Source organism: Rhinolophus sinicus, chromosome 2, assembly GCF_057876585.1.
Source record: "Rhinolophus sinicus isolate RSI-liver-muscle chromosome 2, RSI-T2T, whole genome shotgun sequence".
Classification (NCBI taxonomy): Eukaryota; Metazoa; Chordata; class Mammalia; order Chiroptera; family Rhinolophidae; genus Rhinolophus; species Rhinolophus sinicus.
In genome coordinates, this window is record NC_142502.1 from 187,663,448 (window position 1) to 187,689,932 (window position 26,485).

The 26,485-nt window shown below is 42.3% G+C and overlaps 1 long non-coding RNA gene across 1 annotated transcript; it reads left to right on the forward strand.

Moving 5' to 3' along the window:
- Positions 1–18,167: 18,167 nt before the first annotated feature.
- LOC141571494 (uncharacterized) lies at positions 18,168–25,029 on the forward strand. The gene is made up of 2 exons (XR_012496234.2): positions 18,168–18,262; positions 22,735–25,029. It is a non-coding gene; the product is annotated as an uncharacterized LOC141571494 (long non-coding RNA).
- The last annotated feature ends 1,456 nt before the right edge of the window (positions 25,030–26,485 follow it).

Here is a 26,485-nt window from a genome sequence, read left to right on the forward strand (position 1 = left end):
ACTGGAAAGTATTGGTCATACCGTAGGAGCTCTGTGTCTGCCTTACCATGCTGGGACCCATCTTACGCCAGCAATGCAAAGTGAATACCTGGGCATTCTCGAGTTTAGACTTCTTTCTGCAATTCTGTAATCTAATCGTGTGGCTTCTTCTTGGTCAAAGTACATGATAATCATCTGACCTTATCTTGCTTGTGTGTGGTACCGTACAGAACTCAGTGATGAGAGAGAGAGAGAGAGAGAGAGAGAGAGAGAGAGAGAGAGAGAGAGAGAGAGAGAGAGAGAGAGAGAGGCTACAACCTAAGACAGGAGCATGGAAAAGAAATGGGTTGGAGACTATTGAGTAGAAGATCAAATTGCTTTTGTTTCTGCCACTTCTGCCCTATAACTCTTCAGAAAAGGGAGCTGTTGTGAGCAAACCTTGTACAGTACAGCAGGTTGTCAGTTGGAATGTCTTCCAGAAGTTGGAGTCTGGTCAAATCGCCCTGACATGTCTGTTACTTTATACTCTGTGCATTTTAATCCCCACCCCACCCCACCCATCAATACACATGAGAATTTCTGCAAGCTCCAGAAGGCCTCAGAGCCTTCCCAGGAAGACACATCTGTTGAAGTTCTCAGGAAAGATGCTGCTATTAGGAATATTCCATGGGAAAATGCTTTGTTGTTTTGTTTTGATTTTGTTTTTCCATTAAAATGTCATTTAGGCAAAGAGGGCACTTTAATCAGCTACCAGGGTAACATTGTGTAAATTTCTTATCTCAATTATACTCAGCAGTGCTTTTCTTTCCTCTTCTTTTTTTGTTATTTTAAAAATAAAGTATGTTGTAGGACAGTTTTGGAGTCACAGAATAGTTGCAAGGATAATACAAGGGGCTCCCTTACACCCTATACCCAGTTTCCTCTGTTAGCAGAAGCTTACGTTAGTACGGCACACTTTCTATAATTAATGAGCCAGCGTCGATACAAAATTATTAACGGACGTCCATACTTCCTCAGATTGCCTTAGTTTTCACCTAATGGTCTTCTGTCCCCGAGTCCTAGGCAGGACACCATATCATCAAGTCCTCTTAGGCTCCTCTGGGCTGTCTGTGGGACACACAGCATTGGTCTTCCTCTGCCTGACTCCGTCACTTAGCACAATGCCCTCAAAACCCATTCCTGTTTTCAAAAAAAGGCAGGACTTTCTTGTCTTATGGCTGAATAATATTCCAGTGTGTGAATGTCTGTGTAACACACACACACACACACACACACACACACACACACACACAGACTTTCTCCATTCATCCGCTGATGGACACATAGGCTGCTCCCATACCTTGACTATAGTAAACAATGTCACAATGAGTATGGAGCATAGAGATCTCCTCAAAGTAGTGACTTCATCTTCTTCTAATAAATACCCAGACGTGAAATTGCTGGATCACACCACAGTTGTATTTTTAATTTTTTGAGAAAATTAAAAAATGCTGTCTCCACAATGGTTTCACCAATTTACACTCTCACCAGCAGTGCACAAGGATTCCCTTATCTCCACATCCTCACCAACACCTGTTGTTTCTTATATTTTTGATAACAGCCATTCTAACAGGTGTAAGATGCTATTTCGTTGTGGTTTTGATTTGCATTTCCCTGATGATGAGTGATGTTGAGCATCTTCTCACGTACCTGTTGGCCATCTGTGTGTCCTCTTTGGAAAAATGACCACCCACTTTACATCTGGGTGATTTTTAGGATTCTTTTTTTCTGCTTTTTTGTTTGTCTGTTTGTTTTCTCTTGATAATGGGATCCATATCTGTTACTTTGATAATAGTCCATAAGTTAAAGTGCTTTCATTGCCAACTCTAGCACTGCTAGTTTCTTTGCTTTTATAAATTTCCAGCTAGCCATCAGGAATGTCTCACAGGCACCTCAAAGTTCAAGTTCCAGTGTGGTAGGTGACAGTCCTGCAGATTGTTCTCACTATTTTGATCTCCTAATGACGCATATGAGCTGTTCTAAAACATTCCTTTCGATGTTTGGTTTTCAGAGAGAGCATGAAGACCACCTCTCATCCGTCTTCACCTTGCCCAAATTTCAGTCCTGGATCCCTCCCTGCCTTTGACACTGTTAGGCTTTGAAAACCAGGTAGGTCACGAGTAGATGGCACATACCAAAATATACTCTTGCCACTGGACTGTACCAAAATGAAAAATAGACGTTAGTTAGACTTACAAAACCACTGAGATTGTGGTGCTAAATTTGATACAGTGACATACCTTCACTATATAAAAATACTAAAAATGTCAGTACAGATACATGTAAATGACAGCCATCTCTCCACTAATCCTCTGCTACACCAATCTTTTATTATTGCCCTATTTTTCCCTGCCTGACACCGCGCTACACTTTCCGTACTTGTCACTATGTCCTCTGAAACTCTAGCTTCAGACTCATGAACAGAAAATGATCTTGTGTCATTACTTTCTTCCTGGAGAGCTTTACCTTCCTCCCCTGACGGACCCCTGTTTCTCCTTCAAGGAGCCCACCTGCCATGACGTCCTCCACACTGTGACTGCTGGCTTTCTAACATCAGCTTTTCTCAGCGCAAGCCTTCCTTGTTCACATTGCACTCATTTGACTCCCTCGATTTTAAAAACAAACATTTAAGAATTGGGCATTCACAATACTGCCCTCAAGCCTTCCTCATGGTTACCTCCTGATCCAGGTCATTCTCCACACGTGGCATGGGAAGAGCATCCCTTCAGGCCACCATGTCCGCCCATGTCCTGCTATCGCCCTAAGTCACGTTATCATCTACACAGGTGATGTCTTCACATTTTGCTCTCTTGCTCCTTCACTTCCTCACTGTAACACACTTTTTCTCCCTCCTCAACTCATCCACCCACTTCCACAATATATTTTCATAAATAATAGCAGCGCCACTACAGAATGTCACTTTCAAGCGTTCTTCTCTTTGATCACTACTTGCTACCTTGACAACTGATACACCGTAAGCCTTCAACTTGAACAACAACTTCCACTGGATTAATCTGCTCAGGCTGCTGCAGCCTGCGCAGCTGAAACAACGTAAATTAGTTTTCTCACCGTCCCAGAAGTTACACATCCAAGAGCACGGCTTCTGCGGATTCAGCTTCTGGTGAGGGCTCTTTTCCTGGCTTGTGGACAGCTGCCTTCCTGCTCTGTCCTCACACGGTCTTGGTGCATGGATACATGTAGCTGATGTCATTTCACCTTAATAGCTTTCGTCCCATCTCCAAATACAGCCACACTGGGATTTAGGGCTTCAACATATGCATTTGGCAGGGGGATCATGGGGCATAGATATTCAGCCCATAACACCATGACTCCAGCTTGCGGGTTCAGTTGCTCCTCCTGAAACAGTCTTCACTGTGCCAGCGTCCAGTCCATACGGGCTGGTGCTGATGGAACCCTTGATCCATCGGTTCTCTCTTATCACTGTCTGCTTCTGAGTCTAGTTTAGATTTCAGGGGAAATACATTTCTGTGACATTCTTGGCCATGCCTTGTCTTTTTGTTGCAACCCTCAGATAAGCTTTAGCCCTAAATGTGTCCAAACTGAATGTTTTTCCTTAATGTGGATCTGAACAATCACGTCCTGTGGGCCAAGTCCCAGACCAGAGCAGATAGGTTCCAGAATAAATTCATAATCACGCAAAGGGTCTATCCACACCATCGACCAGCCCTGCAATGCTCCTTGGCTGTTCTCCATAGTCCGTTTACGATATTGTCACTCTTCACAGAATTAATGCCCCTCTAGTAGACCCTACCTCTCTACTATTAATTAGATTACTTCTAATGAAACAATCATCACTCCTTCTTTCTCCAGTGTCATGAAACAGGACTTCCTGGAACACTCTACAGGCCCATAGATGACATGTGCCCAAATCCTGTCTTCCCCACTCCTACTTGACTAGTGTATGCTCCATCCCAAGTCACACTGTCCTGCTCCATGAGCTTTGGATCCCATCCACCCTAAGCTTTTTAAAAGCCTTAAATAGTCAGTTATTCTTTCTTTCTTTTGTATATTAAAATGTTCCTTCACAACTTTATCCTTCCTGTTTTTCACTTAAAGTACAATTTAAAATATTTATGACATCAAGAATACATGCACCATAAAATGTTGGACCCCTGCAAATCTACGAGCCAGTCCAAAGAAGGGTACCTAGTTGGAGTGACTTTCTTTATCAAGTCCCTCCCCCTGTTACGTAGATATGACCTCCTCTCCAATTGCCTATGGCTTTCTAATGACACGTATGTGTACCTTCCCAGGGCAAGAATCATAGTTTTTGCATGCTTTGTTTTAACTTAAAGCAAATTATATCATACTGTATACATTTTTCTGCAGCTGTCTATTCACTCAATATTGTTTTTGTTTGTTTTGACTGATGAACATTTTGTACAAAATAGTGTAATTTCTTTATCCATTCTCCATTAATGAGCATTAAGTTGATTTTGCTTACACATAATACCACTCTGAATATTCTTGAGCCCACAGATGCCTAGATGTGGAATTTCTGGCTCACTGGGTTTGCATATTTTCACCTTTATGGAAATTGCCAAATTATGGTCTAAATGATCATGCCCATTTACATAATTACCTACTATTTTTTAAGAGTTCCTAATAGTATTTGTTTTCAGCTTTCACCACCATATAGATGTATCACCCTGTATTCATTTGCATTTTATTGATTAGTACTGAAGTGGAACATTTTGATACTTTTATTGGCCATTTAAATTTCCTATTGTATGAGATGTCTGTTCGTTCCTTTGTTTAATGTTTCTCTGTTGGACTACTTCTCATCAAAAAAAAAAAAAAAAATCAAGATATTATGTGTATATAACTACATACTAAGGCTTCATTAGTTATGCCTTTTGCAAAATACCTGCTCACAGCTATTGCTTGGCTTTTGACAATTTTTTTTTATTTTATGTACAGATTCTTAGATTCTAATGTATTGATTTTTTGCAACATTTAAAAAATATTTTGCCTTCATATTTCTCTTCAACAAAATTTCCCCTGCCCCAAGTTTGTATGGATAGTGTTCTTGCATTTTTTTTCTCTAAAGTGTGCTTTTCAGTCTTTCCAGAATTTATTTTTGATTATGGTGTGAAACAAAGGCTCAGAGTTGTTTTTTTTTCTCTTGAATAATCATTTGTCTTACCATAATTTATTGAATGGACCATGCTTTCCCCACTAATCTGCACCATCACCTCACTCGTATAGCAAATCCTCACATATTTGAGTCTAGTTCAAGGCAATCATATGTCAAATGAACTGATTTTGTTTATTTGCTAGGGCTTACTAATAAAAAAAATATGTTTTAAATTTATTTTAACACAATCAGTAATATGTATTATATCAGAGTAGTATACTTTCTTCATAAATTTATTGGTAAAGGAACACGATTACATTATCTAAAAAACAGAATCTATTTTAGCGTAATAACTTACACTTGAAAATGCGGCAAAAACTATGGGAAGAAAATATGATTGAAAACGATTGAGGGGTAATTTTACCTCTGATTTGCGGCCGTCACTGCTCGCTGTGGCTTCATTTTCCTTCTTAAACTGAAGCTCTTCCAAAGGGAGTGCATGTAAGTGGGATTCTCCACTACGCAGCCTGACAACTATTAATAGTGAGACGTGTGGCCATGAGACAACAATGGAAAATTGAAGCTGTAGGAGAAAGAAGGAAAGGACGGGGAGAGGAAGGAAACAACATAAAGAAGAATTTACTTAAATAAAATTATATTCGTGTGGCAACTTCACAAGTGTAGAAGAAAAGCCTACCTCTTGAGGTAACCTCTAGGGTCAAATTTGTAAGTAGTAGCAGCCAGCTCTGGACAGTCCAGATGGAAGAGTGAGAAATCGAAGTACAGCCCTTCCCCCACACCCACACATACACGCAGGCTCACCCACTCCATCTCCACGCCATGGAGCTTCTTACCTCAGTGGGGAGAGAAATGCCAGCCCAGAAATAACTTGGGTTGCAAGAAAAAGGATTCTCTGTACTTAGAACCACATTCTGCATTTTACCATTGATGCTTTGCTGGAAAGTAGCAAGTCATTTTGTCACTGCCGTGGTGGTGTGGTTGTCTGTCATCTCACCAGGGAATACATCTCTCTGACAGGTGCCTGCCATTCCTTGTCAACTAAACTTACAATGCGCTGTCTGCTGGGCCCAGGCAACCTCACGCTGGGCCCCTGCTCACACAGGACAAGTTCCCAGCCTGAGTGTGCTTACTCAGAGGACTAAGGTCATGCCATATATTCTCTGGATTCCTCAAACTATTTAATGATGATACCACGAAATGCAATAATCTACAGAGGATGCCAAAAAATGTATACACATTTTAAGAAAGGAAAAAACTGTATTAAAACTATAATACAACAAAAAATGAATACAAGTCACGTGTGACTTCTGCAATTACAAGAAGTGCTCAAAGTGGTTACCATCAGCATCCAGATACTTCTGATTAAGGCAAACTACTGCTTGAGCAACGTTGACCAAAGTGTCCTCTTATGTACATTTTGTTGGCCCCCCCAGTATTAAAAAGACGTAATAGGAAGCAGGTAGGCTAGCCAGATACAACGGTAGTAAACAGTGGTAGTAGGTCCCGTGTAACGCAATATTCATACTCACTGATAAAGAGGAGGGAACAAAAAATGCTAATATTACACATTCACACAGAATGTGACAAACAGAATTTTAGAACTACTGAGACGGCGCCTGAAATGGTATTTCGAGGGCACTGACATAGCAAGTTTTAAGGACGTGGTCATCGAGGGTGGGGGTGGAACAGGGAACTAGAGGATCTGCTATAAGGTTAACACAAGCTCACAATGTATAGCTGGGCTAACTGAGTGTCTGGAAAAGACAGCGGAAAATGGTCTGCAGACCCTGGGAAGACGATCTCCGGGAGGAAGAGAAATGTTTAACTTAATATATAATTAGTCACTAAATCTCACCAATGATTAATGCAGGCACAGTGATTCATACTTATTATTCTTGTCTCTAATATGACAGCCCCTTAGAGTGGAAGATAAACTGAAGAAAGAAAAACTCTAACTCATACTAAAAGTGATGTTCCAAACAGCCTGACAAGGTAGACTCGCGAAGGCCCAGCATTGCTCTTCAGCATTAATTCCTGCTTTCCGTACTCAGCCCTTCCTGCGTCTGACAGAGTTCTCATTACCTGCCCGTGATGGGTGGGTTTGGGGAGCTGAGGTTGCAGGAAAGCTGAGCGATCCATCTCCGACCCTTCATGTGTCTGGCACAATTGAATTCTGGAATGTCTAGTTTGGTCTTCACTTTCATTTCTGACATTTACTAATGTTGGGTTTCTTAAAGCATGAGTTCATAAAATTCCTAAAATATATGTAAGTAATCACTTATGATTTATAAATAGAAGGAGTATTTGTAAAGGTTTGAGAATATGAGTAGATACTATTATTCCTTTTTCTCATGTTGAGTACCTTTAAATACAGCCAGGAATCTCTCTCTCTCTCTCTCTCTCTCTCTCTCTCTCTCTCACACACACACACACACACACACACACACACACACACACACGATTAAAAAAAACCTAAAGGAACATGAAATTTACCATTCGAATCGAGACTCAACAGTGAGGACGGCAGAAAAGCACAGGGTCTAGCTCAGAAATCTCCAGCCTCAAACCTTGCTGTCCTGCTTACAAAGTCGGTGACTTCAGCTCAGAGTCTCATGTTCTTCCATGATAAATAGGTCTATTGTGAGAGCCAAGTGACTGATCTATGTGAAATGTACTGGACAGCTCAGGATACATGAAGCGACAGTGCTTCCATTGTCCTCTTTCTTCCCAGGACTCTCTAAGGCACCGTTAGGGTTTAACATCCCAGTTCACAGCCCAGCTTGGAACCAATGAGGGGTAGATTGAAGAATTAGATACTTGGGAGACTTTTAAAGATAAAATCTAGGTGGGGAGATTTGGTTAGCATGTGACCAAATGGGTTCACTAGCATTCCCTGCCTGACTCCCTTCATTGAGTCCAATGCAGACGTTGCAGATGCCAGATGAACAGACTCAGTGGGAAGATTTGGGTCTGAAGAGCAGACACATATATGGCGGAAGACTGTCTCCTACTGTTTCAGAAGGAAAGGAAAGAAAAAGGCCCAAACTCCTAGGTGCTAGATCTTTTAACACACTGATTCTATCCAATTAAATAAAAAGAGGGTCCAAACCAGTTCCAAGCCATCAGTTAAGATTAACTCACTTCTCCTCCATGGGGAGGAGTAAGGAAAGCGTGGGGAAGAGGCCAGGAAGTTCCTCGGGCATCCTCCTTCCAGGAAATGTGTGGAGCAGGGGATTAACAATCCCTCTCGAGAAACCTCATCCTCCTCCCTGTCACTCAAGCAGAAATATTAAAATTAGCTGTGACTGTGATCACTGTCCATACTCCACATCAGAGCCAGCTCCAGCCTTACAACCGTTTGTCATTCTGCCACTCTCAGGCACCGCACAATGACAAAACAAACTCAGTTTTCCATACATGCCCCTTACTCTCATCCTTCCAGCATCTGCTCTTTAAACCCATATGAATGCCCTCAACTGTCCTATTTTTGTAGCCATTCTTCATTTCTGTATCTACTCACAGCTCCTCCCTAATTACTCGTGTTTCCTACAGCTCAATTCGAAAAGTACATTTCCACCTCCCGGTTCCCTTTGCTTCTCAGTAAAAAATTCTTACAATCCTAGTTATCACAGCTCCGTGTGCCTAACCACAGCAATAATAACAATAGCCTCCGTTTGTGAAGAATTCATGACGCACCCAGCACTCTACTGTTTCACATACTCACACGTTAGTTCCTTAACTGTCCACAGCGCCCTATGACTTAAGGGGGTGCTTTTAGGTCCAGCCTGAGTTCACTGAGGTTTAGAAATGCTCACAGAGCCCAAGTCTGGTGGGGTGAGCCTGACCGGACAGTGAAGTCAGGGTTTTGGAGGATTTCTGGTCCATTCCTGGGTATCAGTGAGGGACATGGTTGTCCAGATGAATCACGGGGGCAAAACGGGTCAGAGCTGTAGGTAAACAGCTTGTGTTACTGCCGCGCTAGAGCTGGTTTCCCAGCTTTGGGATCCTTGGGCCATGTTGTAATATTGGAGACACAGGCAACCAATAAATAGCAACATGGTGTATGAATATTTAAGTGCATTTCACTAAGAAGTGCCAGCATCTGGATCATCTCACATTTGCCACTGACGTCGTGTAATGAGGACGTTTAATAACCTTCCACTCTCTTGCACTATAGATAATGAATTCTGTTCATTGTGATGACGGAAATAGCTATGTTGTTTTGCTTTGTACTGTTTTGTTTAAAAGAATTAGTCTTGAATTCAGCTTCATAATTAATAAGTTTAACGTTTATCAATTTTTTTTTGGGGGTCAGGGCTTCTTGAATTACTTTATTGGTCCCAAGAATATTGAATTTATTACGGTCACAGTTAAACTGGATTGTGCCAAATCTGATCTGGCCACAACCAAAACAAGAGAAAGATAACACAGGCATGGCAATCCCTGTTGAAGAGTTTACACATGTGTTTGCTGTGTGTCCAGCACACAGGAATTCTTTGAGAGTCAAGAATGTGATACGGCAGCAGGCATGTGGCACTCATGCTTCTGTGACTTTCCACACTCTTCCGTGCCCGTAGGGGACACTAAGTAAGGCATCGTCAAAGACAAGTTGTGGGCAGCTGCCAGCTGTCTCTTCTGTACACTAATTTATGTAGCTAAGAGATAAGTGGATTAATCTTCATTATCAATCCTCCAGATAGCAGGCGTCAAACTGAAAGGCCACTCCCTCAGTGCAGGAAGGAAGCCGTCCGCATGGCAGACCATGAGGCTTCTTAGGGGCCCAGGTGCGGCCGTGACAGATTCTGGCAACGAGGATGGTTTTCGACCCCAGACAAGCCTGCGGTTGCTTCTGCTTACTTTTGCTAGTGTTTCTTGACGAGGGGCAATTACGATTAGACAAATCACATTGTCTATAATCTAGTCCCCTTCCCCTTAGCCATGATTCATTCTGACAAGGAAAGTTTAAAAGCAACAAGTAACATACGATAAACAATATCCATCATTGCATAGGGGAGTCTGGCTAAAAGCTTTCTGTCACTATTAATAATGCTGTTTAGTCTTCAGCTTCCCCTTTGCATCGCATTAGTGGTAAAATGTGAAATTCTGGGAGCAGCCGTGGTTCAGAATGGATTACCTGTGCAATCCTTGCCTGGGGCGGGGACTGTTCCTGGCAGTGGCTCTCCGGCCCCTGGAGCAGCCCATGAGACCCAGTGGAGGCTATGGAGTAAGAGCTGACGGGGCAACCAAGACCCCACAACTCAACACTTATTTCTAACTCGCTTTACCTACTCAGCTCCAACTCTTGTTTCTGAAAAGCTGACTGACCTGAGTCTTTCTTGGGCCCCTAGTGTGTGCGGTATTTTCCCAAAGCTCTGATGTTGGCTTACCTTCAGATATTGTCTTATCCTGCTCCTGCCTCTTTCAGGGTCCCAGACACCTGGGGTGGAACGTTCCACCTGGACTCACAGAAGCTCACCTCTGACTTCACAAACATGACTTCCATAAGGCTATATTAGTTAGTCCTTGAGAAAAAGGATTTTACAGTACATGAGGTTTACGCCCAGTATGGACCTTAAGCTCTTCTTTGGATCATTTCACAAAAAAGTTTCCTTACTCAGAAATATTACTGTCCAACCTCTGTCACTTGGCTATGCATTCTCACTTCTTCAATGAGCAGGGTTTCACATCTCATCCTGAACAAGATTTTTTATATATGTATGTTTTTGGTTGAATTAGCCACAGTGATTGGCACACACATGTTATTTTTCTTGTAAAGTAATTAACACAGAATGTACTGGGTTCTGACAACAAAAGTGTGAGGCAGTCACACCCAAGGAATGGAGTTGGAGTCCATGGGACATAATTACCCTGATCATGACCCTGTCCTCAAGCAGCTGCCTGAAGTTGCTAATGCAGAATAAGAAGATGGCATTTGAAGAGAGAATACTTTTTTGCATTTCCTTATTTTGCTGAGGAAGCAGAAGGGGACGCAGAATGCTGAGACCAACCTAACATCTCACATCAGACACCACATCCAGACCGAATCCAAGTGCGAAATCACTCAATTCTGATTCGAGTCTGCAGGTCTTTTCATGGTGTCCTAGAAGCATGTTGAGCTTTCAAAAAAAATCAGTTACTCTTTTTATACTTTATTTATTTATAAAACAGACAATTCCTGTCCTGTCCACTTCACAGATTTGCTGTGAAAATATCAAATGAGCTAGCAACCTATGTGATCATATTTCATAAACTTATATATCCATATTCACACATACGTGATATTATTTATTTATGTGTAGTTAATATAAGCAGTAGAGTAGTCGTTTTTGTTTTTTAGTAATGCTGAAATCACCCTCCTTTTGTCAATATTACTTCAATATGGAAACCATTGTTCACGGAAGGATTATGTGTTTTACAAAAATCCCGCTGGGAAAAATGAAAATGGTGTCATCACTTTTATTTTTTTTTAATTTGCTCGGAACCAGTTTTGTGATGTCAGCATATACATGTGCGTACTAGATTTTTTTCCCTTTGAAGTGATAATGCACAGAAACTGTCTCAGGTAAAGGAGTATATCCTTGTTTTAGTCTTGGAATCCTGTTTATAATGTGATAATGAGGGGGGGTTAACCACTGCCTCTGTCCTGTAAATCTGGGACATTGGTTCAATTCCTCAGCCCCTCTGAGGTTCACCGTCCACACAGTGAGGCATGGCCAGTAACACCAGTGTTCTCGGTTTGGAAGGAATGTATGGAATAGCACAGGTACGGACTGAAGAAAGGGTACAGCATTTGTCACTGTTATTTCCTGGTGTTTCCCAGGCAGTCACCTGTGCTCCCGTCTCTCTGGGGAATCATGAGAGAGGCCCCACGTCCTCCTGTGCTTGTTGCCCTTTCTAACCAAACCGGCACCCACTGTCTCACAGGGTTTGGCCGTGTTGGGAGGGAAGAAGCTATGCCTTGGCTCGTCCCTGCTCCTGGAGAACCCCTATTTGTCTCATTCTGCATCAGCGTGCCAGCAATAGGGCTCAAGTCACATGTTTTTCACATTGAAAATATTATCAGCTCCAAAAGAGTATCAGAGAAGACAAATGCTGGGACTTGCTCTTACATAATTTTGCACCTCTACGGTGATCGAAGAGACAATTTCCGTCATGCAAAATTTATATTCTAGCGGCTTTCCAGCTATTATAATGCTGTTCAAGGGTAAAGTAAATATCAAGTAAAAAATAGAATTAGGTGGTCTTTTAAAATATATTCTCTTAACTAAATCATTCCTTCCTTTCACAGGGATGGCCCAAGCAAGCAAAAGCCCCTTAATGACATAGGATCGGGGGATGACATCATCCCTCAGCCAGCGCGGCATGACACGTGCTCACCTGGGTGAGCATCTCACACCTGGGGTAATTGGGACTGTAATTCTTAGCCCACCTGCCTAAAGTTTATTACATTACCTTCTAAACTTGGTTATTATTTCCTGTAACTTCATTCCTGTCAACCCAGCAGGTGCACACGAGACCCATGCTCATTATCAATAGCATCAAGGCTAATAGACTTGACCGGGAGCAGAGAGAGGCCCTTACCCCAGCCCCGAGTTTCACGGAGATGTGGGCATCAGGAGGGTTGTGAGCAGTGCGCTGTGGAGACACAGAAGAGTGTGTTTCCTCATCCCCGCGTGAGTCAGGAAGGAGCTTGGAGGAGAGGACGCCGTCAGGCATTGAAGGTTGAGGATAAAATTCTAAGTGTCAGAAAAACTGGGAAAAGGACAGTTGATTCCCAAAGAGGGCCTAGAATGCACAGAAATAGAGTGAAGAATTCCAGGGTCCTTCAGGAGAGAGTAGCTTTCTGTGCCTAGGACAGAGTTTTTGTTTTGCTTGTTTGTTTTGTTTTGTTGTGGTTTTTTTGAGACTGGGTCGGGGAGGGAGCTTGCGGATGCAGGAAAAAAGAGAAAAGAGGAAAGACGTGCAGCATGTCAGGCTGTGGAAGACCACTACACAGTTTCCATCTGAGCACATGGGTGACGGAGAAAGCAATGTTAGAGGGTGCTTTACAGTATTAATTTTATTTTGAGGTCAGTTCTCCTGAGAAAGATTTTCTTTGATTTTTAGAATCTGCTCATGTTTGCTGATCTAAATTGATCTACACATTTCTGGGAATTTATTGAACAGTTTCCAGACAACGGGTTTAAGTGGGGCTGAGATCCATTGGTGAAAAAAATCTCATAGTAAGTTATAATCCTTTGAAATACCATCTTGAGTTTACATATTTTTGTCTTCCAAGTTATTCAAAGCACTTCACATATATTATTGCATTTTTCTTCGTGTTTTTGAGACATAATTACGTACATGTATTACCATGCTTATTTTATAAATATTGACATCTGACATATTGGTTACAGAATCTGCTTAAGAGAACATGGCATCAAAACTGTCATCAAACCACACATTATTATCAGTCATTTTGCATGTAAGTCACCATGTAAATAAAAACGTTGTAAGGATTTCTCTCTAATTGATTGCATACATTGAATATTTTTACATTGACTTTACAGTTTTTAAACAAATTGTACCAGCACATTGTACAAATTTCCAGCACTTTATAAAATACATATAAAAATTTTAAAAATCCAATTATTCATAAACCTCTAAAATAGTGACATTAAATTGAAAATACTAAAATTACTTTGTGACATGAATACTCCATCCTGTAAAAACAAGTGACTTAGAGTAATCCATCCCTTTATTAAATAAAAGAGTAGGTATCAGGCGTGGGTGGCATGCGTGGGGACACTGAGTCTCACACTGAGGCCCCGCCACAGTTGGCGCTGAACAGCTAGGTCCACAAAATGCCTGGTTCATGTGGCATTAGCCAGCCTTCCTCATGTGCGACCCCAGAACAGATGGTGGGCACACGAGCAGAATGGCCGGGGTGGCAGCCTGTGGCCGTGGAAGGGCTGTGTCCATCACACAGGGCAGAAAGGGACCGGCAAAGGCTTGGGCCCCTGGACGCCGGTGCTGACTCCTTTGGCCTCTGGCGCTGTGTGGTGAGCTAGATTTCTAGATACACAGGTTGTTTCATTAAGTCGCCGAGATGTGAAGGTGAGTTTGTCACAGCAGCGGGCATCCCTTACCCTGACTAACAGGACCCCTTTCTGAACCCCTTGGCATTTGCCTTTGTGCAGCACAAATATTCATGATTCCTCGTCAGCAAAAGGATGTCACAGGTCTGGAGCCTTGCTCGAGACAGAGAACTTGATATATTCCAAAGGGACACATGATCGCTTCTTTGTTCCTTTTTCACAAGACGGTAATTAGCCCCTGAGGAATAGCAGCATAAAGTGGCTTGTAGCTTAGCTTAACAGTGCTTCGGCTCTTCGCGTTGGCAGAGCACTGATTAATTTTTTCATTAGTCCCATGACTTCCTTATTGAAATGTATATTACCAGATAGTAACTACCGATCAACAGCAAGCTTCTACTCACTTAGATGGAGGGTCAGCAGGCCTGGGAGTTAAGACAAAGCTGCTTAGCAAGCCGTGCAAGGCTGTCATGACCAGTTTCTACCTCGTCACTGGGTCGTCTCTGGCTTTCCGTTCGCACTTCAACGACCTCCATGCCATCACATTGTACACGTCCCATTTTCCCATCCCCATGCCTCCACCTAGACTGTGGCTTCTTCTGGAGTGACTTTCCCACATGTGTGATCTTTACATAACTCTTACATGAAGGAGTGATGGGTGTAAGTCATGGGCTCAGAATAACTGCTCAATGAATATTACTTATTATTTTGCTGTCATTTCATGTAATCAAGATGTAGTAAAAACCTTACAACCGGACTTTCTATCATTATGGGATGCTTCTCTTGGAAGCATATTAAGAATCATATTTACTGTTAATATTTTAAAGTCATATCAAGTTACTCTATATAATTCATGGCATAGTGTCAAAAAATAAAGAGAGAAAAAGAGAGAGCATTGGTTCCAGAAAAATCTCTTCCAAGTCTCAGTTATGTGACTTTAACGTAACTTACCATCTCTGAGGCTGTTTTTTTTGTTGCAGGATTATCTTCAATGAGATTAAATGCCTAAGGGAATGGCCCAAACAGCAGGTACATAATCAATACGCATGTCCCATCTCCTCTCTCTCTTTTTTTGATGAAAACACCTCAGTTAATGTCACTCTGCTGACAAGTGTTCCTTGGTTTGCTATTGCCCACAGAATATGCATAAAATCATCAGTCCAGCGGAATTTTCCCTGTTCCCACTAAATGCTCTACACCCCATTCCCTGCACTGCACTCACGCAACCACTTTTTACTGATATCCCAATACCCTCTTCGCTGCCCTTACTGAAGCCATGTCACTTACTAATTCCCACATCTGCAAAGTTCCAACATTATCTCTTCTTCCTGATACGACCCAAGAGTTGCCTCTGCAGATTCCTTGCCACCACTCCCTAAAACAATGACTTGAATGCATTTTTTTTTCTACTGAATGGAGCAATGCATTTAATGAACCTCACTGTTCAGGTATCATATTAAGTTAAATATGCATCTGGACTTTCAGACACAAAGAAATGAGAAGGCTAGGTCTCAGTCGTGTTCAGTGTCAAACCAGGGCTTGCCTGTATGTCTCAGGAGACCACTGAATGTTGCCGAGTGAGCAATGAGGGACAGCAATGGAAGCCACGCCGTTGTTTCATGTTGGTTCAGTTTTCCTTTGACGGGCCTAGCTGTTGAGAACACAGTTTAAATGTGAATTTTGCCTGAAAAACAAATAGTTTAGTGCAGAGTAATTCTTCTTCACCTCAGTCCTTCATGAAGCTTCCCCAACCTAAGATGGCTTCCTCCATAAGCAATTTCACATCAAAACCCATGCAGGAGGGTGAGGACAACCCTGGGAGTTGGGGGTCCCACCCTAGAGGGAAGCTAAGCAGGGAATGCTGACCTATGTAAACATCTACCCCCTTTAGTATTATTATTATTATTATTATTATTATTATTACTATTATTATTATTTGAGGAAATGTCCCCAAGGTAGTTCAGATCCCCTGGATTATTTCTTTGAAACACTGTCTGCTTTACCTCTGCTGTTTACTTTTATTATTTTATCCCCATTTTATACATTGAAGATCAGATTGTAGCAATAATCAGGAAATCTGTTTATTTGGGCCTGGAGGCAATATTCTGAATATATGTTCTTCTCTAGTAGACCCTAACCATATAGGTTTTTCCTAGAACTGGTTTTATTAGATTTCTTGGAAGAAAGCAGGAAAGATTTGCTGAATTACATCTCTAACTCGTGATCAGACAGAGAACAATCATGGGCACGGTGAGATGATGCCTGCATGCAGACACCTCGTTTAGTGTCTTTTCTGAGACTGATAGATACAGTCTGTGTGGTTTTTAACAGATATCTGAAACGACAATTTTTATTCACACGGAAAAATCTTTGAATATTTTAGCCATTTGTTTTTTATCTCTAAAATAATAATAAATATTAACAGTGCATTCATATTCACAAATGTCCCTCACGTGCATGAAAACATCGATCTTCTGTGACAACCTGGTGAAGGAGGGTCTCACCACGTTATTTTCAAGACTTACAAAGATTCAGAAGTGTTAAGTGACTTCTCCCAAATTATGACAAAGGATGCACTAATGCAGACCCCAAGTTTATGACTCTTAACCCATGTTCTTTTCACAACACAGTCCAAAAAGTAGCCTTGTTAGGGGTCAGAAGAAGTATGCTGCCTTGTACCCCACTGTCCCAAGGCCCTTTCCAAAAATTTGGTCCAATAATAAAAGAGATAGACTTCTGTTTATGAGTTAATTGTGTAGGTGGGGTCTCTGTCTTTTTAACACAGTCTGTTCATAATCTATTATTGTACAATTATTGGTATTACCTAGACTTGAAGATACTCTTATCATTCTCCAACACCGATGAAAACTCCAAACTTCTCACCGTGTCTTTAATAATGGACTGTAACCTTCCTTGGACTGGCTGTGCCATCTCCAGTTCTGCTTCCCACCCCACTTCTCTCAAACAGTAGACAGATTGCAGCCACCCAAAGCTCTTGTGGTACAAGCCCTGGGCTTTTATGTCTTTTCTCCTCATCAAGAGAAGCATAGAACAGGAGAACTGAAGCTGACATACGTTGGGGTATTTGAATTCCTGGGACCCCTCCACCAGTCAGGGGGAAGAAAAAGGTGTAAAGAAGAAAAGGGCCAGGGGTCCACAGCAACTTTCTTACTAGGGGGATTTCAGAAACTTCCCTTTTATCTCAATTACCAAAATAATTGAGCATACCCAGCTGCAAGGGAGTCTGGGAAATGTCTTTAATCCTAGTGTCTATGTGCCTGCTTTCTGTCATGAAAGAAAAACTTAAAAATGCATACTGGAAAATTGCAGCCAGTCTCTTTACTCACCCCTGGGGAGGTTGGCACAGAGTAGGGATGCATTCATACTCTAATTTAAGACTGAGGATTCTGCCAGCAACATGGAAAGGGGATTGGAGGCTATATGACCATGGAAAGAGAATAGTGAATCAGATGGGAGAGAGGTTAAGGAGACAGAAGACATGGGGCTTGGTGACCCACTAGGTATACACGGTGAAAAACAGGGAGGCATGTGGAAGTACGTTTTTAGGGGAGTGAAATTCAGGATGCTAAAGTGAGAGACTGGTCCCATAGCTCCTGTCCCTCCCTGCCTCTTATGCTCCTCACGTTTCCATGCATCCACTTATAGGTTATTCTCCCCATTCAAAATGGCAGTATTTTCTGTTCATTCAAGATGTTACACCTATGCAAGGGGTTTTCAGATTAGAAATTCTGCCAGGGAACAGATGAATTAATTCATATGGAAGTGGCAGTGTCTGATGACACCTTCTTGGTACCCTTCTTACGACAAACAGTGCTTTAGCTAAACACATGACAGTCTGATGATAGCTTGGCAGGTGTCCTGGGGACATCAGTGTCCCCATGTCTCATTACAGCACAGATTACTTGTTTTGACCCACTGCTCCTTGTTCTTACCTTCGCAGGTTTCTGACCCCTTCAACTCCAAATGGTTCGTGGATCTGAATGTCGAAACTTCTAGAAGAAGACATAAGAAAAAGTCTTCACATGTTAAGGTAGGCAAAGGTTTCATAGACAGATAACAAAACATACTGACCATAAAGGAAAGGTGTGATTTACTTCTGTCAAAACTCATCAAATTGCTCATATAAAAAAATAGTATATTTTGTTGTAGGTAAATTTTATCTCAATAACGTTTGCTGAAAAAGAGGACAGTAATACCATTACTGTTTCATAGAGGTTCACAAAATGTTTCCATATGTATTGAAAAGGTTGAGAATGATTCTTCTTTTTTTTTTTTTTTTTTTTGGAAATCTCTTAAAGAGTAAGTAAAAAAAATCTACCGTTAGGATCATTCCTCATTGGGGCCCCCACTGAGTCCTGTCTGTACCCTGGTGTCACGTTTATTGTATTATTGCTTTCCATATCTTCCCCAAGCATGCAATAGCCGTTATCCCCAATAGCTGTCACCTTACATATAGTTTATTTCTGTATCCCAAGCATGTAATACAATGACTGTTCACAGTAAGTGCTAAATATATGCTGAATGGGTGGACTGTAAAGAATAAGCATTCAAATAATGGAATTGCATAATTTGGAGGAATTTTAACAGTGCAGACGAGTCTCTTGTATTCGTGCAATTTCAAGTAGGTGGATGAATTTGGCTTAAAGGAGATGCCATTTATGAAAAAGAGGCAAAGAAAAAGGATAGAGGAAGAAATATGAGCTTCAGTAAAAAATTAGTTGTTGTGACTTTGGTTTCCATAGTTTCAGGATCACAAATATACGTTCACTGTGTAGGCATGGAAGACTGGGATAGGGAATAGAAACTGGCATTTCTTCGCATTGAAAGTGTACACATGACTGGTTGTACATGATAATAGAAAAAAATAGGAGACTAATAGAACATGAGAATTATTTCTATTTGTCACTTGGATTGAAATCCAAGAATTTTGTGATCTCTCCCTATCAGTAAATCAGGGACATTTATCGAAGGCCTGCTGTGTGGGGAACACTCTAGGACCTACTGTAAATTGATTCATTTACATATTTATCAGAAATTGAGAGTATCATGCCCTTTTCTATTAGTAAGACAAATGATTTAATTCACCACCACATGGTACTCCTACTTCAAACTCTGCATACGGGAAGTCAGTTTGTGTTTATTAAATAAATATTCTGTACTGGAACAGAATATGAAAGAACAAGAAATTTTTTTTACCTAAATGGTCTGTAAGTTAAATGTTCATGAAACAACTGGAGAAAATATAATAAAATATACAGTTGGGTTTCTGAGTTGTTTGACACACATAAATGCTTTTGATATTTTGAGAATGACAAAGGCTACTGTAGGCAGGGGCTTGTCAGAAGGACTCGTGGAAGAGGAGAGAAACTGAACTAACCGTTGTTATGCTCCTGCTATGTGCCAGGCATTATGCTGGACACTTTGTGTACATTATTAATTGAATTGTTAATCTAATAATTAAAATTATCTTATGAGGTGAATGTGCTACTTTTACAGGAAATAAAACTGTAAAGATTCAGAGAGGTTTAAATAAATGTTCTATCGTTATTTAGCTATAAGGAACAGTATTAGGCATTGAATGCTTGTTCTTTCTTTGGTGAGTATTTTCCATTCATTGACTAAATAACTACTGGCTTGAAAAAATAAGACCTCAGAAAATAAGACCTTGAGGACAAAACTTTTTTTTTTTTTTTTTAATTGGCAAGGAGAGAAACTATAATAATGGCTGGGTTTCAACAGTTGAAAATGAGATTCATATGACAATGGAGTCTATTGAAAGGGCCAGGTTTCCTCAGATTGGATGTGATAAGCTTTAGGAAACTAGAAATTCTTAATCTAAGGGGATGATAAAGTGAGCGGCCAAAGCAATCAGAATCCGTTGAGTCAGCACCAATGGATTGTTTCTCTATATCACTGAGCGGAAATAAAACTCTTTAAGCCATCAGCGAAGTGTCCCCACCATAAGTTACATACGCCTAATTGGAAAAGCCCATCTGTGTCATTGGTTTATGGTTCTTCCTACAGCTTCCTGATAATAGGAGTTTCACTTTCTCTTTTCCTGGAATGAAGGGTTCATCTTTGATGGGAAAGATCCAGAGGAATTTTGACTCCCAGTTTCAATAGCCCCAAACAGGCAATCAATCATTGTTGGTAAAAGTGTAGCTGCCTTCACAATGGGGCGTTCCGCAGTCACCCCCGGTGGGGAACTCGGCCTTCTCAGGTGGGACAGGACGGTTCAGACAGCACAGTGCTCAGCAGGTGAGCACAGCGCCAGGCCCAGCTGCCATCCTGCAGGAGACTGAGGCCAGGCACCAATACGTGCCCAGAGAGCCAGCTGTCCATTAGCCAATGAAACTTCAAGCTACTGCCAGAACTTGCTGTCACAAACTCTTCGTGGGAAACGATGCTGGACAAGGAGATACGGCCCCGCAGCACACCCCATGAGTGGACAGAACAAGTTAATATTGATGTGACTCCATCCTCCAGGGACCAATAACTTCTCCCTGTGGCGTAGGCAGCCAGGAGAAGCCATCTTTGCCACGTGTCTGCATCCTCAGGTCATCGGAGCAGTTTCTGGGTGGGTTGGCAAGGCAGAGCCCTAGCTGTAAGATCCTGGGTGGCAGCCAGGTCACTGAAACTGCACCTCCTCGCTCTGGCACTAGAGTCACATTGACGATGGGAGGAGACAGAAGCAGCTTCTGCAGAGAAAATGAAACTAGGCACATCTGATAGCAAAGAGGGGAAGAGGGCAGAGGGACACGGGGTAGAGAGCAGGGAGGCAGCAGTGACTTCTGGGAGGCTCCCTCAGTGGAAGGACTTTCTGCCTTCATGGGGCTCAGGGATCTCGGACTAAAATGTGCTTCCTGGAGTGATTGCATTCTCCTGGGGGCCAGGAAAGCAGAGGGAGGGCTCTTGTCCCCCCCCCCCCCCATACAAACGGATGCTAAAGGCCTCCCATTGGCCTCTGGGAATGGAAAATACACCGAGGATGAGCTGTGCAGTGGCTCTGGTCCCTTCAGACCACCGTCTCCTTCTCTGTCCCCAGCTCTCCCTCTTCTACACGTCAAAGGTCCTTCCCCATGAAGGTCCCTTCTCCTTTTCTCTTGCCCACTCACATTTCCCGAATTTTCTCATCAACTCCCATTCTTCAGCTCTGGTCAATGTCTCTCACATCTATAATTTCAGTCTTTTGTTTTTCTTTTGTATTTTATTTGGACATATTTTGAACAACAACAACAAAATGGTTGCTAGAATAGCACAAAAAGTTCTGGGATACTCTTTACTCAGATGTTAGTATTTTACCACATCAGCTTTTTGTTTTAGTCTCTCTCTCTCTCTCTTTCTCTCTCTCACACACACATACACACACACACACACACACACACACACACATATACACAACCAGTTACATATTTTTTCTGAACCATTTGAAGCTAAGTTGCAGACAAGTACCTCTAATACTTGAGTGTGTAAATTTTCCAAAATAAAGAATTATTTTTATAAATCCCATGTAATTATCAATATCAGGGAATTAGACACAAAATAGACACAAATCTATTATGTAATCAACAGACCTTATTCGGATTTCCCCCACTGAAGACCACAGGCCAGTCATTTTGCAGAACGACTCCCATTGTGTGTTTGTCCAGCGTTCCTTGCTCACTCAGGATTTCCGTATTCCAGCAGGAGTACAGGAAGGAGACGCTGAGCCCGTCCTTCTGCAGGCTAGCGGAGGCACATGCTGGCCATCAAGCTCCTCACAGGCAGTGACATCTTCCTGTGACTGTCAGCGTCAGACCCAGGGCCCAGCGGACAGATGCAAAGCGGGATCTCGAACCCCATGCCCTCCAAGTGACATTCTTCAATAACCCAATGAAAAGGAGGCTCTCATTCCTAAACTGCTATGATCTACGATTGTAACACATTTCATCTCTTTTATAGCACTCAGCACAACCCGAAATTCTCCATTTATTCATGGTGGGAAGCATCATGTCTGACTGAGTGCTGAGCCCAAAGTGTCTAAAACAGGTATCATACTCACCAGGTGCTCGGGTGGATGCCCCCGGCCACCCGCCCAGGTGGCCACACACCCAGGCCAGCTCTCACTTCCTCCTCCGCACACCCCACACCCTATCAACACAGGTTCACCATCATTCTGGGACCAAGACATTACACTAGACTCCATCCTGAGTATTAAGTTATTCTGTGGCCTGGAGAGATGCTTCTCCTGGAACGGCTTGGCAAGGCCCCACTTACTGTCCAAGGTATAGTGCAAATGTCACTTGCTCTCTGAAGTCGCCCTGACTCCACCGGGGAGAACCAATTTCCCTCCTCTGTGGCCCTGTCACTGTGGATACATAATGGCAGGTTGGCTGGCAGCACCAGGCACACCGTTTAAAAGCTACATGTCTTCCGAGTTCCTTAAGATCAGACTTATTTTAGATCTCCAACTTCAGGAAAAACATAGTAAACGATCATTTTTTTCTTCTTCTTCTATTTCAGGTTTTTGTCTACTGAAATCTTCCACCCAGAAAATCATCAAGCACCCATCCAGTTTTAATGTGTAGTCTTCACAACAGCCAGACCAACTACCGACTTTTAGCACTTGAGTGAATGAAAGACCCACCTCTGCCCCCCACCCTACCCCAGCGCTGCCCCCACAGTGCCTGCTCCACTACCTGGTCTCAACAGGAAGCTCCAAGTTGGTCATTTGGGGGCTTAAGATTTCAAACATGGCCCCTGAGCAACACTTATGGTGAAGTGCTATTAATTTTGAGCAGAAGTACTAATGGATGAAATAACATATTTGACTTTTGGCAGGAACTGAAGACCTTGATCTCAAAGCAAAATCGAAGGAAATGTGCTGGAGGAGGGCTGCACTGTCTGAGAAAAAATAATAATAAAAACAAGGAAACATCAAGGAACACCGTGAAGTCGGCCTCGGGACAAACTGAGACACATACACATACCCATGGAAGGTCACCCCAAGTCTTCCAAGGATGAAAACACAGTCAAAAGAAATCAAGGAGGATACAGAGAAAAAGGTGAATATTTATCGAGCACGTTGGGTCCGTGGAGCTGGTCATGGCCTCATCGCCTTGGTCGATGATGGAGCGTTTGTTTCTAGGGTAGAGCCCGTGTGTGCTGGTGACGTGGTGGGTGTTCACGCATGTTTATACGCATTGCCACAGGGACCAGCCAGGGGTCAGATGTCTGATGGAGGAGATGGCATGACTGATGCTTGACTACATTTACAGATAAGATAAAGTGGACCCCAGTGGACCGAAAACCTCCAGATCTGCTACGAACTCCGAGCAATTCGCCCATAGACGACACAACTTTTCTCAGTGGCCCTTTTCACAACGCGGGCCTATGTGTAGGAGTGTGTTTGAATTATATCTCCTACTCATGCCTTGATCATCGGACTCTAATTTTCCTAGTCTCCTTTCCCTGCAGGCTAAGGAGGCTTTCCTTTTTTATAGGAGTTGTGGAAAGGAGTGAACCTGTTGGCATATGAGAGTGTAACCTGTCAGTTATGTGTGAGTGGAAAAAACAGGGAGAGGTCATGGCCACGTCACAGGGGACATCAGACAGGCAACGTGCTACAAGGACCCCAAACAGGTCATGTAACCAGAGGAGCAAGACCATGGCAAGATAATTCCTTTTATAAAAGAATATTCATGATAATAAAAAGATGCAAAAACTTCATTTTTAACATTGACTTTTTCCTTGCTTTTTGCTACATAGTTTTATTTCTTTGCATCCTGAGCTGACTATGTAATCCTTTATAATTTCTGTCCTTTGTCTCTCACCATCTCTCTTCCTCTTTCATTCCTTCTCTCTCAGCCTATGATGGAAGAGTTCCTGCATTAATATATGCCCATGTGTAAAACTCCTAGAAATATGCAGCTAGGTTTCTACAGCTATTTGTAATGAATGACATTTCTCAGTTTGTGTAAGACCAAGATTTCTTACAAAATATTTTATTTTAAATCAGCATGATTGGTTTTTGCTTTAGGTGATATGTGAAAATAAGGGCCCAGTTTCTCTTTAGAGGAGGTTTCCTGCATAAGGGAACCCCCCAAACCCGTGCCCTGACTCATCTCGGGATGTCTCCTTCCTCCAAGTGTTTACTATTGAAAACAACTGAAGATTGGTATTGTCTTGCAAGATTGTGCCATAAACTTTCTAGACCATTCTTGGTGTAATGACTACATGTCTCCTCTAGATACTATATGGAATATGAGATCTGGAATTTATCTGCAGCTAGGAAAACATGGCAGTAAAAAGCATCATTGGGACAACTGACAAAATATGATTATAGATTGTGAGTTAGATAGTAGTTTTGCCTTGTTAGAATTACCTGATAAGGATAATTGTGCAGTGATTTTTGTGAGAGAACATTCTTATTAGGAAAAACAGACTGAAGTATTTAGAGGTAAAGAGACATGTTGTTTTCAACTTATTACCAAATGGTTCAGGGGGAAAAAAAAGCTATAAATACACACACACACACACACACACACACACACAATTTTAGAATGCAGTGGGCAAAATGTAAACAGTTGGTGCATCTAGTTAATGGGTGTGAGATTTTTATACTATTATTGCAACTCTTCTGTAAATTAAAATTATATCTAAACAAAACCCAAAATTTTAAAAAAGAACATGCTCAAGGAGAGTCTTCTTATTTTTTTGTTTATTAACATTTTTCATTTTTTCCTAGCTATGCCTCCTTCTTTTTTAAATTCAATGTATAAATTGAATACAAATGTAAATAAAACTCTATAAAGATGGCGTTTTTTGTGGGTTTATATTCAGTCCCTCAAAGGTTGCATTTAAAAATAATATCCCCTTTATGAACAGCACTGCTTTCCAGAGAGTTCAATAAATGTATTTAGGGGAAAATAAAAGAACAGGAAAAAGTAGCAGCTTGTTGTGCTTAAGAATATGCTTTGATCTTGTCTTTTGCATCCATTCCACCCTCCCTGTGTTGGGTGAAAACTACCTGACTTTGGAGTGGAGGCTGTTTAGAATCACAAAGGATAAGCAGAGTGGCTCACCACTGTCTTGACTCTGCAGGTCTTTCTCTGGTAAATCTCCCAGAAGCCTGCTCACAATAAAATGAAATTTCAGCAATCCTCCCCTGTGCAAAAGAAATATTATCTTGTTCCAATTACTACAGCTCTAATAAAATTGTAGGTTCCGTGTTTAAAATATGTTTATTAAGCAGAAAAACACCCCAACGTGACCATTTTCCTCTTGCAGGAAATGCTGGGATCAGGGTTTGCTATGCATGAAATTACAACATTCACGTTCAACATGCAGGATTGCTATCGTCTCTTTTCTTTTTTTTAAATTGGCCATTAGCGTTTCGGGGTGGGGTCAGGTCCTGCAAGAGAAATGGCTGAAACCTGCCTTCGGAACGCGTGTTCCTGAGGCCAGAGGCACCGTCCCTGCCGGTGTCAGGCCGCTCACAGAAGCCGCTTCCCTCTCGCACTTCGCACTCGCCTCCCAGATGCGACGGCCCCATCAGGCCACTCGGTGATTAGCTTCAGGCTTTGCATAAATTGCACCGATCTGTGTTATGTTCAGAAAAATAAGTCAGCACACTTGCAGCATCGGTCACACGAAAATACATCCTCTCCCAGGCCTGCTAATCTCTTCCTTTTGCTGCTTCTCGCTTTACTGTTTGTCTTCAAGTCTTAAATAACATCTCATAAGCAGCGACTGCAGTGGAAGCTGTTAGAGGCGGTGGGGGGAAGGGGCGTTTGAACATGGAGGTCTGGGGTTTCCTTTCTTTCCCCACCCCCTCCTCTCCTTTCTTTCCTTTTTCCCCAAGAAATCTACCTTCCCTGCTCAAATTCCAAGTCATTAGAAAGCTCCGTGAACGCTTGCCCTCCTTGCAGACCCTTCTCATTTCAAAGGGAGACCATCTTACTGAAAGTTTATTCAGGTGGCAGGAATCAAACCAGCCCCCGGTGCAAAGGGGGCTGCAGACTGCAGCCGCTGCCTCTCGGTGCCTCCGTCCTGCGGGAGCAGAACAAAACCCCAGAGAAACAGGCCGCCAGTAATCTGCAGGCCTTGGCCAGAAACGGGGGGACGGCAGGCTGCCCTCTCATTACAGCCTTGGTCTCGAGGTTGGAATCAGCCCCTTAGGGTAAGGAGCTGTCAATTAGCGAGAACTCCAGCCAATGCCGGCTGAGCGTGAGTCTCATCTCCTAGCAACCCCCGCGTTCAGGGCGCAGCCCTC